General features: G+C 42.2%; 13 non-coding genes and 4 pseudogenes across 13 annotated transcripts; all 17 read right to left on the bottom strand.

Moving 5' to 3' along the window:
• Positions 1-167: 167 nt before the first annotated feature.
• LOC138409975 (5S ribosomal RNA) lies at positions 168-286 on the bottom strand. Its single transcript, XR_011242774.1, has one exon. It is a non-coding gene; the product is annotated as a 5S ribosomal RNA (ribosomal RNA).
• A 484-nt stretch (positions 287-770) lies between these two features.
• Positions 771-879, bottom strand: LOC138409401 (5S ribosomal RNA; annotated as a pseudogene).
• Positions 880-1,363: 484 nt separating this feature from the next.
• LOC138410106 (5S ribosomal RNA) lies at positions 1,364-1,482 on the bottom strand. Its single transcript, XR_011242902.1, has one exon. It is a non-coding gene; the product is annotated as a 5S ribosomal RNA (ribosomal RNA).
• Positions 1,483-1,977: 495 nt separating this feature from the next.
• LOC138408322 (5S ribosomal RNA) lies at positions 1,978-2,096 on the bottom strand. Its single transcript, XR_011241641.1, has one exon. It is a non-coding gene; the product is annotated as a 5S ribosomal RNA (ribosomal RNA).
• Positions 2,097-2,580: 484 nt separating this feature from the next.
• Positions 2,581-2,699, bottom strand: LOC138407878 (5S ribosomal RNA). The gene has a single exon (XR_011241196.1). It is a non-coding gene; the product is annotated as a 5S ribosomal RNA (ribosomal RNA).
• A 489-nt stretch (positions 2,700-3,188) lies between these two features.
• Positions 3,189-3,297, bottom strand: LOC138409665 (5S ribosomal RNA; annotated as a pseudogene).
• A 484-nt stretch (positions 3,298-3,781) lies between these two features.
• LOC138410317 (5S ribosomal RNA) lies at positions 3,782-3,900 on the bottom strand. The gene has a single exon (XR_011243115.1). It is a non-coding gene; the product is annotated as a 5S ribosomal RNA (ribosomal RNA).
• A 495-nt stretch (positions 3,901-4,395) lies between these two features.
• LOC138409964 (5S ribosomal RNA) lies at positions 4,396-4,514 on the bottom strand. The gene has a single exon (XR_011242773.1). It is a non-coding gene; the product is annotated as a 5S ribosomal RNA (ribosomal RNA).
• A 484-nt stretch (positions 4,515-4,998) lies between these two features.
• On the bottom strand, positions 4,999-5,117 carry LOC138410306 (5S ribosomal RNA). The gene has a single exon (XR_011243104.1). It is a non-coding gene; the product is annotated as a 5S ribosomal RNA (ribosomal RNA).
• A 483-nt stretch (positions 5,118-5,600) lies between these two features.
• LOC138409400 (5S ribosomal RNA) lies at positions 5,601-5,709 on the bottom strand (annotated as a pseudogene).
• A 484-nt stretch (positions 5,710-6,193) lies between these two features.
• On the bottom strand, positions 6,194-6,312 carry LOC138410295 (5S ribosomal RNA). The gene has a single exon (XR_011243093.1). It is a non-coding gene; the product is annotated as a 5S ribosomal RNA (ribosomal RNA).
• A 495-nt stretch (positions 6,313-6,807) lies between these two features.
• LOC138409953 (5S ribosomal RNA) lies at positions 6,808-6,926 on the bottom strand. The gene has a single exon (XR_011242772.1). It is a non-coding gene; the product is annotated as a 5S ribosomal RNA (ribosomal RNA).
• A 484-nt stretch (positions 6,927-7,410) lies between these two features.
• LOC138410284 (5S ribosomal RNA) lies at positions 7,411-7,529 on the bottom strand. The gene has a single exon (XR_011243081.1). It is a non-coding gene; the product is annotated as a 5S ribosomal RNA (ribosomal RNA).
• A 495-nt stretch (positions 7,530-8,024) lies between these two features.
• LOC138409941 (5S ribosomal RNA) lies at positions 8,025-8,143 on the bottom strand. The gene has a single exon (XR_011242770.1). It is a non-coding gene; the product is annotated as a 5S ribosomal RNA (ribosomal RNA).
• Positions 8,144-8,627: 484 nt separating this feature from the next.
• On the bottom strand, positions 8,628-8,746 carry LOC138410273 (5S ribosomal RNA). The gene has a single exon (XR_011243070.1). It is a non-coding gene; the product is annotated as a 5S ribosomal RNA (ribosomal RNA).
• Positions 8,747-9,229: 483 nt separating this feature from the next.
• On the bottom strand, positions 9,230-9,338 carry LOC138409399 (5S ribosomal RNA; annotated as a pseudogene).
• Positions 9,339-9,822: 484 nt separating this feature from the next.
• LOC138410261 (5S ribosomal RNA) lies at positions 9,823-9,941 on the bottom strand. The gene has a single exon (XR_011243058.1). It is a non-coding gene; the product is annotated as a 5S ribosomal RNA (ribosomal RNA).
• Positions 9,942-10,000: the final 59 nt, after the last annotated feature.

The following is a 10,000-nucleotide window of genomic DNA, read 5'->3' as shown; positions in this document are numbered from 1 at the left end:
TGATTAGAAACAAATCTGATGAATGCTCACTCTCACCTTTCAGTGATGATGTGAGGGTTCCATATTCTTTTTCCTTTGATGAACAGTCTTTCCTGCTCTTTCCAAGAGGTGTCTCTTCTGAAGCAGAAGCAGTAGCAACAGCGCCCTCTGCAAAGAAAAGTCTAAAAAGCTTACAGCACCTGGTATTCCCAGGCGGTCTCCCATCCAAGTACTAACCAGGCCCAACCCTGCTTAGCTTCCGAGATCGGAAGAGATCGGGCGTGTTCAGGGTGGTATGGCCGTAAGCTATTAACTCCACCCACAATACCTCCTTTATACATGTGAATCATCACCATCATCAATGGTTCTTCTGTTGCTTTGCAACCATAGAATCTTGAGGTGTGGGTGGGCGGGGGGGGTCAATTGTTCCAAAATCAATCTCAAGGTGCAATATTGTCATATCGTTTCAAGAAAAAAATCATTACAATTTTCAAAAATGACCTTCAGCAATATTGTCAGTGTTTCATATCCAGTTGTTTCCTTGATGCAGAGTAAACTCCCTGCTCTTTCATCGCTCTCTCCAAATAAGACAATTTGAAAATGATATGTTAATAAAACATGAATAAAGTAGTGTTTTGATTAGAAACAAATCTGATGAATGCTCACTCTCACCGATGATGTGAGGGTTCCATATTCTTTTTTCCTTTGATGAACAGTCTTTCCTGCTCTTTCCAAGAGGTGTCTCCTCTGAAGCAGCAGCAACAGCGCCCTCTGCAAAGAAAAGTCTAAAAAGCTTACAGCACCTGGTATTCCCAGGCGGTCTCCCATCCAAGTACTAACCAGGCCCGACCCTGCTTAGCTTCCGAGATCGGGAGTGTTCAGGGTGGTATGGCCGTAAGCAATTAACTCCACCCACAATACCTCCTTTATACATGTGAATCATCACCATCATCAATGGTTCTTCTGTTGCTTTGCAACCATAGGATCTTGAGGTGTGGGTGGGCGGGGGGGGTCAATTGTTTCAAAATCAATCTCAAGGTGCAATTTTGTCATATCGTTGCAAGAAAAAAATCATTACAATTTTCAAAAATGACCTTCAGCAATATTGTCAGTGTTTCATATCCAGTTGTTTCCCTTATGAAGAGTAAACTCCCTGCTCTTTCATCGCTCTCTCCAAATAAGACGATTTGAAAACGATATGTTAATAAAACATGAATAAAGTAGTGTTTTGATTAGAAACAAATCTGATGAATGCTCACTCTCACCGATGATGTGAGGGTTCCATATTCTTTTTTCCTTTGATGAACAGTCTTTCCTGCTCTTTTCAAGAGGTGTCTCCTCTGAAGCAGCAGCAACAGCGCCCTCTGCAAAGAAAAGTCTAAAAAGCTTACAGCACCTGGTATTCCCAGGCGGTCTCCCATCCAAGTACTAACCAGGCCCTACCCTGCTTAGCTTCCGAGATCGGACGAGATCGGGCGTGTTCAGGGTGGTATGGCCGTAAGCAATTAACTCCACCCACAATACCTCCTTTATACATGTGAATCATCACCATCATCAATGGTTCTTCTGTTGCTTTGCAACCATAGCATCTTGAGGTGTGGGTGGGCGGGTGGGTCAATTGTTCCAAAATCAATCTCAAGGTGCAATATTGTCATATCGTTGCAAGAAAAAAATCATTACAATTTTCAAAAATGACCTTCAGCAATATTGTCAGTGTTTCATATCCAGTTGTTTCCTTGATGCAGAGTAAACTCCCTGCTCTTTCATCGCTCTCTCCAAATAAGACAATTTGAAAATGATATGTTAATAAAACATGAATAAAGTAGTGTTTTGATTAGAAACAAATCTGATGAATGCTCACTCTCACCTTTCAGTGATGATGTGAGGGTTCCATATTCTTTTTCCTTTGATGAACAGTCTTTCCTGCTCTTTCCAAGAGGTGTCTCTTCTGAAGCAGAAGCAGTAGCAACAGCGCCCTCTGCAAAGAAAAGTCTAAAAAGCTTACAGCACCTGGTATTCCCAGGCGGTCTCCCATCCAAGTACTAACCAGGTCCAACCCTGCTTAGCTTCCGAGATCGGAAGAGATCGGGCGTGTTCAGGGTGGTATGGCCGTAAGCTATTAACTCCACCCACAATACCTCCTTTATACATGTGAATCATCACCATCATCAATGGTTCTTCTGTTGCTTTGCAACCATAGAATCTTGAGGTGTGGGTGGGCGGGGGGGGTCAATTGTTCCAAAATCAATCTCAAGGTGCAATATTGTCATATCGTTTCAAGAAAAAAATCATTACAATTTTCAAAAATGACCTTCAGCAATATTGTCAGTGTTTCATATCCAGTTGTTTCCTTGATGCAGAGTAAACTCCCTGCTCTTTCATCGCTCTCTCCAAATAAGACAATTTGAAAATGATATGTTAATAAAACATGAATAAAGTAGTGTTTTGATTAGAAACAAATCTGATGAATGCTCACTCTCACCGATGATGTGAGGGTTCCATATTCTTTTTTCCTTTGATGAACAGTCTTTCCTGCTCTTTCCAAGAGGTGTCTCCTTTGAAGCAGCAGCAACAGCGCCCTCTGCAAAGAAAAGTCTAAAAAGCTTACAGCACCTGGTATTCCCAGGCGGTCTCCCATCCAAGTACTAACCAGGCCCGACCCTGCTTAGCTTCCGAGATCGGACGAGATCGGGCGTGTTCAGGGTGGTATGGCCGTAAGCTATTAATTCCACCCACAATACCTCCTTTATACATGTGAATCATCACCATCATCAATGGTTCTTCTGTTGCTTTGCAACCATAGAATCTTGAGGTGTGGGTGGGCGGGGGGGTCAATTGTTCCAAAATCAATCTCAAGGTGCAATATTGTCATATCGTTGCAAGAAAAAAATCATTACAATTTTCAAAAATGACCTTCAGCAATATTGTCAGTGTTTCATATCCAGTTGTTTCCTTGATGCAGAGTAAACTCCCTGCTCTTTCATCGCTCTCTCCAAATAAGACAATTTGAAAATGATATGTTAATAAAACATGAATAAAGTAGTGTTTTGATTAGAAACAAATCTGATGAATGCTCACTCTCACCGATGATGTGAGGGTTCCATATTCTTTTTTCCTTTGATGAACAGTCTTTCCTGCTCTTTCCAAGAGGTGTCTCCTCTGAAGCAGAAGCAGCAGCAACAGCGCCCTCTGCAAAGAAAAGTCTAAAAAGCTTACAGCACCTGGTATTCCCAGGCGGTCTCCCATCCAAGTACTAACCAGGCCCGACCCTGCTTAGCTTCCGACATCGGGAGTGTTCAGGGTGGTATGGCCGTAAGCAATTAACTCCACCCACAATACCTCCTTTATACATGTGAATCATCACCATCATCAATGGTTCTTCTGTTGCTTTGCAACCATAGAATCTTGATGTGTGGGTGGGTTGGGGGGGTCAATTGTTCCAAAATCAATCTCAAGGTGCAATTTTGTCATATCGTTGCAAGAAAAAAATCATTACAATTTTCAAAAATGACCTTCAGCAATATTGTCAGTGTTTCATATCCAGTTGTTTCCCTTATGAAGAGTAAACTCCCTGCTCTTTCATCGCTCTCTCCAAATAAGACGATTTGAAAACGATATGTTAATAAAACATGAATAAAGTAGTGTTTTGATTAGAAACAAATCTGATGAATGCTCACTCTCACCGATGATGTGAGGGTTCCATATTCTTTTTTCCTTTGATGAACAGTCTTTCCTGCTCTTTTCAAGAGGTGTCTCCTCTGAAGCAGCAGCAACAGCGCCCTCTGCAAAGAAAAGTCTAAAAAGCTTACAGCACCTGGTATTCCCAGGCGGTCTCCCATCCAAGTACTAACCAGGCCCGACCCTGCTTAGCTTCCGAGATCGGACGAGATCGGGCGTGTTCAGGGTGGTATGGCCGTAAGCAATTAACTCCACCCACAATACCTCCTTTATACATGTGAATCATCACCATCATCAATGGTTCTTCTGTTGCGTTGCAACCATAGAATCTTGAGGTGTGGGTGGGCGGGTGGGTCAATTGTTCCAAAATCAATCTCAAGGTGCAATATTGTCATATCGTTGCAAGAAAAAAATCATTACAATTTTCAAAAATGACCTTCAGCAATATTGTCAGTGTTTCATATCCAGTTGTTTCCTTGATGCAGAGTAAACTCCCTGCTCTTTCATCGCTCTCTCCAAATAAGACAATTTGAAAATGATATGTTAATAAAACATGAATAAAGTAGTGTTTTGATTAGAAACAAATCTGATGAATGCTCACTCTCACCTTTCAGTGATGATGTGAGGGTTCCATATTCTTTTTCCTTTGATGAACAGTCTTTCCTGCTCTTTCCAAGAGGTGTCTCTTCTGAAGCAGAAGCAGTAGCAACAGCGCCCTCTGCAAAGAAAAGTCTAAAAAGCTTACAGCACCTGGTATTCCCAGGCGGTCTCCCATCCAAGTACTAACCAGGCCCAACCCTGCTTAGCTTCCGAGATCGGAAGAGATCGGGCGTGTTCAGGGTGGTATGGCCGTAAGCTATTAACTCCACCCACAATACCTCCTTTATACATGTGAATCATCACCATCATCAATGGTTCTTCTGTTGCTTTGCAACCATAGAATCTTGAGGTGTGGGTGGGCGGGGGGGGTCAATTGTTCCAAAATCAATCTCAAGGTGCAATATTGTCATATCGTTTCAAGAAAAAAATCATTACAATTTTCAAAAATGACCTTCAGCAATATTGTCAGTGTTTCATATCCAGTTGTTTCCTTGATGCAGAGTAAACTCCCTGCTCTTTCATCGCTCTCTCCAAATAAGACAATTTGAAAATGATATGTTAATAAAACATGAATAAAGTAGTGTTTTGATTAGAAACAAATCTGATGAATGCTCACTCTCACCGATGATGTGAGGGTTCCATATTCTTTTTTCCTTTGATGAACAGTCTTTCCTGCTCTTTCCAAGAGGTGTCTCCTCTGAAGCAGCAGCAACAGCGCCCTCTGCAAAGAAAAGTCTAAAAAGCTTACAGCACCTGGTATTCCCAGGCGGTCTCCCATCCAAGTACTAACCAGGCCCGACCCTGCTTAGCTTCCGAGATCGGACGAGATCGGGCGTGTTCAGGGTGGTATGGCCGTAAGCGATTAATTCCACCCACAATACCTCCTTTATACATGTGAATCATCACCATCATCAATGGTTCTTCTGTTGCTTTGCAACCATAGAATCTTGAGGTGTGGGTGGGCGGGGGGGTCAATTGTTCCAAAATCAATCTCAAGGTGCAATATTGTCATATCGTTGCAAGAAAAAAATCATTACAATTTTCAAAAATGACCTTCAGCAATATTGTCAGTGTTTCATATCCAGTTGTTTCCTTGATGCAGAGTAAACTCCCTGCTCTTTCATCGCTCTCTCCAAATAAGACAATTTGAAAATGATATGTTAATAAAACATGAATAAAGTAGTGTTTTGATTAGAAACAAATCTGATGAATGCTCACTCTCACCGATGATGTGAGGGTTCCATATTCTTTTTTCCTTTGATGAACAGTCTTTCCTGCTCTTTCCAAGAGGTGTCTCCTCTGAAGCAGCAGCAACAGCGCCCTCTGCAAAGAAAAGTCTAAAAAGCTTACAGCACCTGGTATTCCCAGGCGGTCTCCCATCCAAGTACTAACCAGGCCCGACCCTGCTTAGCTTCCGAGATCGGGAGTGTTCAGGGTGGTATGGCCGTAAGCAATTAACTCCACCCACAATACCTCCTTTATACATGTGAATCATCACCATCATCAATGGTTCTTCTGTTGCTTTGCAACCATAGGATCTTGAGGTGTGGGTGGGCGGGGGGGGTCAATTGTTTCAAAATCAATCTCAAGGTGCAATTTTGTCATATCGTTGCAAGAAAAAAATCATTACAATTTTCAAAAATGACCTTCAGCAATATTGTCAGTGTTTCATATCCAGTTGTTTCCCTTATGAAGAGTAAACTCCCTGCTCTTTCATCGCTCTCTCCAAATAAGACGATTTGAAAACGATATGTTAATAAAACATGAATAAAGTAGTGTTTTGATTAGAAACAAATCTGATGAATGCTCACTCTCACCGATGATGTGAGGGTTCCATATTCTTTTTTCCTTTGATGAACAGTCTTTCCTGCTCTTTTCAAGAGGTGTCTCCTCTGAAGCAGCAGCAACAGCGCCCTCTGCAAAGAAAAGTCTAAAAAGCTTACAGCACCTGGTATTCCCAGGCGGTCTCCCATCCAAGTACTAACCAGGCCCGACCCTGCTTAGCTTCCGAGATCGGACGAGATCGGGCGTGTTCAGGGTGGTATGGCCGTAAGCAATTAACTCCACCCACAATACCTCCTTTATACATGTGAATCATCACCATCATCAATGGTTCTTCTGTTGCTTTGCAACCATAGCATCTTGAGGTGTGGGTGGGCGGGTGGGTCAATTGTTCCAAAATCAATCTCAAGGTGCAATATTGTCATATCGTTGCAAGAAAAAAATCATTACAATTTTCAAAAATGACCTTCAGCAATATTGTCAGTGTTTCATATCCAGTTGTTTCCTTGATGCAGAGTAAACTCCCTGCTCTTTCATCGCTCTCTCCAAATAAGACCATTTGAAAATGATATGTTAATAAAACATGAATAAAGTAGTGTTTTGATTAGAAACAAATCTGATGAATGCTCACTCTCACCTTTCAGTGATGATGTGAGGGTTCCATATTCTTTTTCCTTTGATGAACAGTCTTTCCTGCTCTTTCCAAGAGGTGTCTCTTCTGAAGCAGAAGCAGTAGCAACAGCGCCCTCTGCAAAGAAAAGTCTAAAAAGCTTACAGCACCTGGTATTCCCAGGCGGTCTCCCATCCAAGTACTAACCAGGCCCAACCCTGCTTAGCTTCCGAGATCGGAAGAGATCGGGCGTGTTCAGGGTGGTATGGCCGTAAGCTATTAACTCCACCCACAATACCTCCTTTATACATGTGAATCATCACCATCATCAATGGTTCTTCTGTTGCTTTGCAACCATAGAATCTTGAGGTGTGGGTGGGCGGGGGGGGTCAATTGTTCCAAAATCAATCTCAAGGTGCAATATTGTCATATCGTTTCAAGAAAAAAATCATTACAATTTTCAAAAATGACCTTCAGCAATATTGTCAGTGTTTCATATCCAGTTGTTTCCTTGATGCAGAGTAAACTCCCTGCTCTTTCATCGCTCTCTCCAAATAAGACAATTTGAAAATGATATGTTAATAAAACATGAATAAAGTAGTGTTTTGATTAGAAACAAATCTGATGAATGCTCACTCTCACCGATGATGTGAGGGTTCCATATTCTTTTTTCCTTTGATGAACAGTCTTTCCTGCTCTTTCCAAGAGGTGTCTCCTCTGAAGCAGCAGCAACAGCGCCCTCTGCAAAGAAAAGTCTAAAAAGCTTACAGCACCTGGTATTCCCAGGCGGTCTCCCATCCAAGTACTAACCAGGCCCGACCCTGCTTAGCTTCCGAGATCGGACGAGATCGGGCGTGTTCAGGGTGGTATGGCCGTAAGCAATTAACTCCACCCACAATACCTCCTTTATACATGTGAATCATCACCATCATCAATGGTTCTTCTGTTGCTTTGCAACCATAGCATCTTGAGGTGTGGGTGGGCGGGTGGGTCAATTGTTCCAAAATCAATCTCAAGGTGCAATATTGTCATATCGTTGCAAGAAAAAAATCATTACAATTTTCAAAAATGACCTTCAGCAATATTGTCAGTGTTTCATATCCAGTTGTTTCCTTGATGCAGAGTAAACTCCCTGCTCTTTCATCGCTCTCTCCAAATAAGACAATTTGAAAATGATATGTTAATAAAACATGAATAAAGTAGTGTTTTGATTAGAAACAAATCTGATGAATGCTCACTCTCACCTTTCAGTGATGATGTGAGGGTTCCATATTCTTTTTCCTTTGATGAACAGTCTTTCCTGCTCTTTCCAAGAGGTGTCTCTTCTGAAGCAGAAGCAGTAGCAACAGCGCCCTCTGCAAAGAAAAGTCTAAAAAGCTTACAGCACCTGGTATTCCCAGGCGGTCTCCCATCCAAGTACTAACCAGGCCCAACCCTGCTTAGCTTCCGAGATCGGAAGAGATCGGGCGTGTTCAGGGTGGTATGGCCGTAAGCTATTAACTCCACCCACAATACCTCCTTTATACATGTGAATCATCACCATCATCAATGGTTCTTCTGTTGCTTTGCAACCATAGAATCTTGAGGTGTGGGTGGGCGGGGGGGGTCAATTGTTCCAAAATCAATCTCAAGGTGCAATATTGTCATATCGTTTCAAGAAAAAAATCATTACAATTTTCAAAAATGACCTTCAGCAATATTGTCAGTGTTTCATATCCAGTTGTTTCCTTGATGCAGAGTAAACTCCCTGCTCTTTCATCGCTCTCTCCAAATAAGACAATTTGAAAATGATATGTTAATAAAACATGAATAAAGTAGTGTTTTGATTAGAAACAAATCTGATGAATGCTCACTCTCACCGATGATGTGAGGGTTCCATATTCTTTTTTCCTTTGATGAACAGTCTTTCCTGCTCTTTCCAAGAGGTGTCTCCTCTGAAGCAGCAGCAACAGCGCCCTCTGCAAAGAAAAGTCTAAAAAGCTTACAGCACCTGGTATTCCCAGGCGGTCTCCCATCCAAGTACTAACCAGGCCCGACCCTGCTTAGCTTCCGAGATCGGACGAGATCGGGCGTGTTCAGGGTGGTATGGCCGTAAGCGATTAATTCCACCCACAATACCTCCTTTATACATGTGAATCATCACCATCATCAATGGTTCTTCTGTTGCTTTGCAACCATAGAATCTTGAGGTGTGGGTGGGCGGGGGGGTCAATTGTTCCAAAATCAATCTCAAGGTGCAATATTGTCATATCGTTGCAAGAAAAAAATCATTACAATTTTCAAAAATGACCTTCAGCAATATTGTCAGTGTTTCATATCCAGTTGTTTCCTTGATGCAGAGTAAACTCCCTGCTCTTTCATCGCTCTCTCCAAATAAGACAATTTGAAAATGATATGTTAATAAAACATGAATAAAGTAGTGTTTTGATTAGAAACAAATCTGATGAATGCTCACTCTCACCGATGATGTGAGGGTTCCATATTCTTTTTTCCTTTGATGAACAGTCTTTCCTGCTCTTTCCAAGAGGTGTCTCCTCTGAAGCAGCAGCAACAGCGCCCTCTGCAAAGAAAAGTCTAAAAAGCTTACAGCACCTGGTATTCCCAGGCGGTCTCCCATCCAAGTACTAACCAGGCCCGACCCTGCTTAGCTTCCGAGATCGGGAGTGTTCAGGGTGGTATGGCCGTAAGCAATTAACTCCACCCACAATACCTCCTTTATACATGTGAATCATCACCATCATCAATGGTTCTTCTGTTGCTTTGCAACCATAGGATCTTGAGGTGTGGGTGGGCGGGGGGGGTCAATTGTTTCAAAATCAATCTCAAGGTGCAATTTTGTCATATCGTTGCAAGAAAAAAATCATTACAATTTTCAAAAATGACCTTCAGCAATATTGTCAGTGTTTCATATCCAGTTGTTTCCCTTATGAAGAGTAAACTCCCTGCTCTTTCATCGCTCTCTCCAAATAAGACGATTTGAAAACGATATGTTAATAAAACATGAATAAAGTAGTGTTTTGATTAGAAACAAATCTGATGAATGCTCACTCTCACCGATGATGTGAGGGTTCCATATTCTTTTTTCCTTTGATGAACAGTCTTTCCTGCTCTTTTCAAGAGGTGTCTCCTCTGAAGCAGCAGCAACAGCGCCCTCTGCAAAGAAAAGTCTAAAAAGCTTACAGCACCTGGTATTCCCAGGCGGTCTCCCATCCAAGTACTAACCAGGCCCGACCCTGCTTAGCTTCCGAGATCGGACGAGATCGGGCGTGTTCAGGGTGGTATGGCCGTAAGCAATTAACTCCACCCACAATACCTCCTTTATACATGTGAATCATCACCATCATCAATGGT

This window comes from Paralichthys olivaceus, chromosome 5 (genome assembly GCF_024713975.1).
Source record: "Paralichthys olivaceus isolate ysfri-2021 chromosome 5, ASM2471397v2, whole genome shotgun sequence".
Taxonomy (NCBI): Eukaryota; Metazoa; Chordata; class Actinopteri; order Pleuronectiformes; family Paralichthyidae; genus Paralichthys; species Paralichthys olivaceus.
This window is presented reverse-complemented; position numbering and strand designations above follow the sequence as displayed.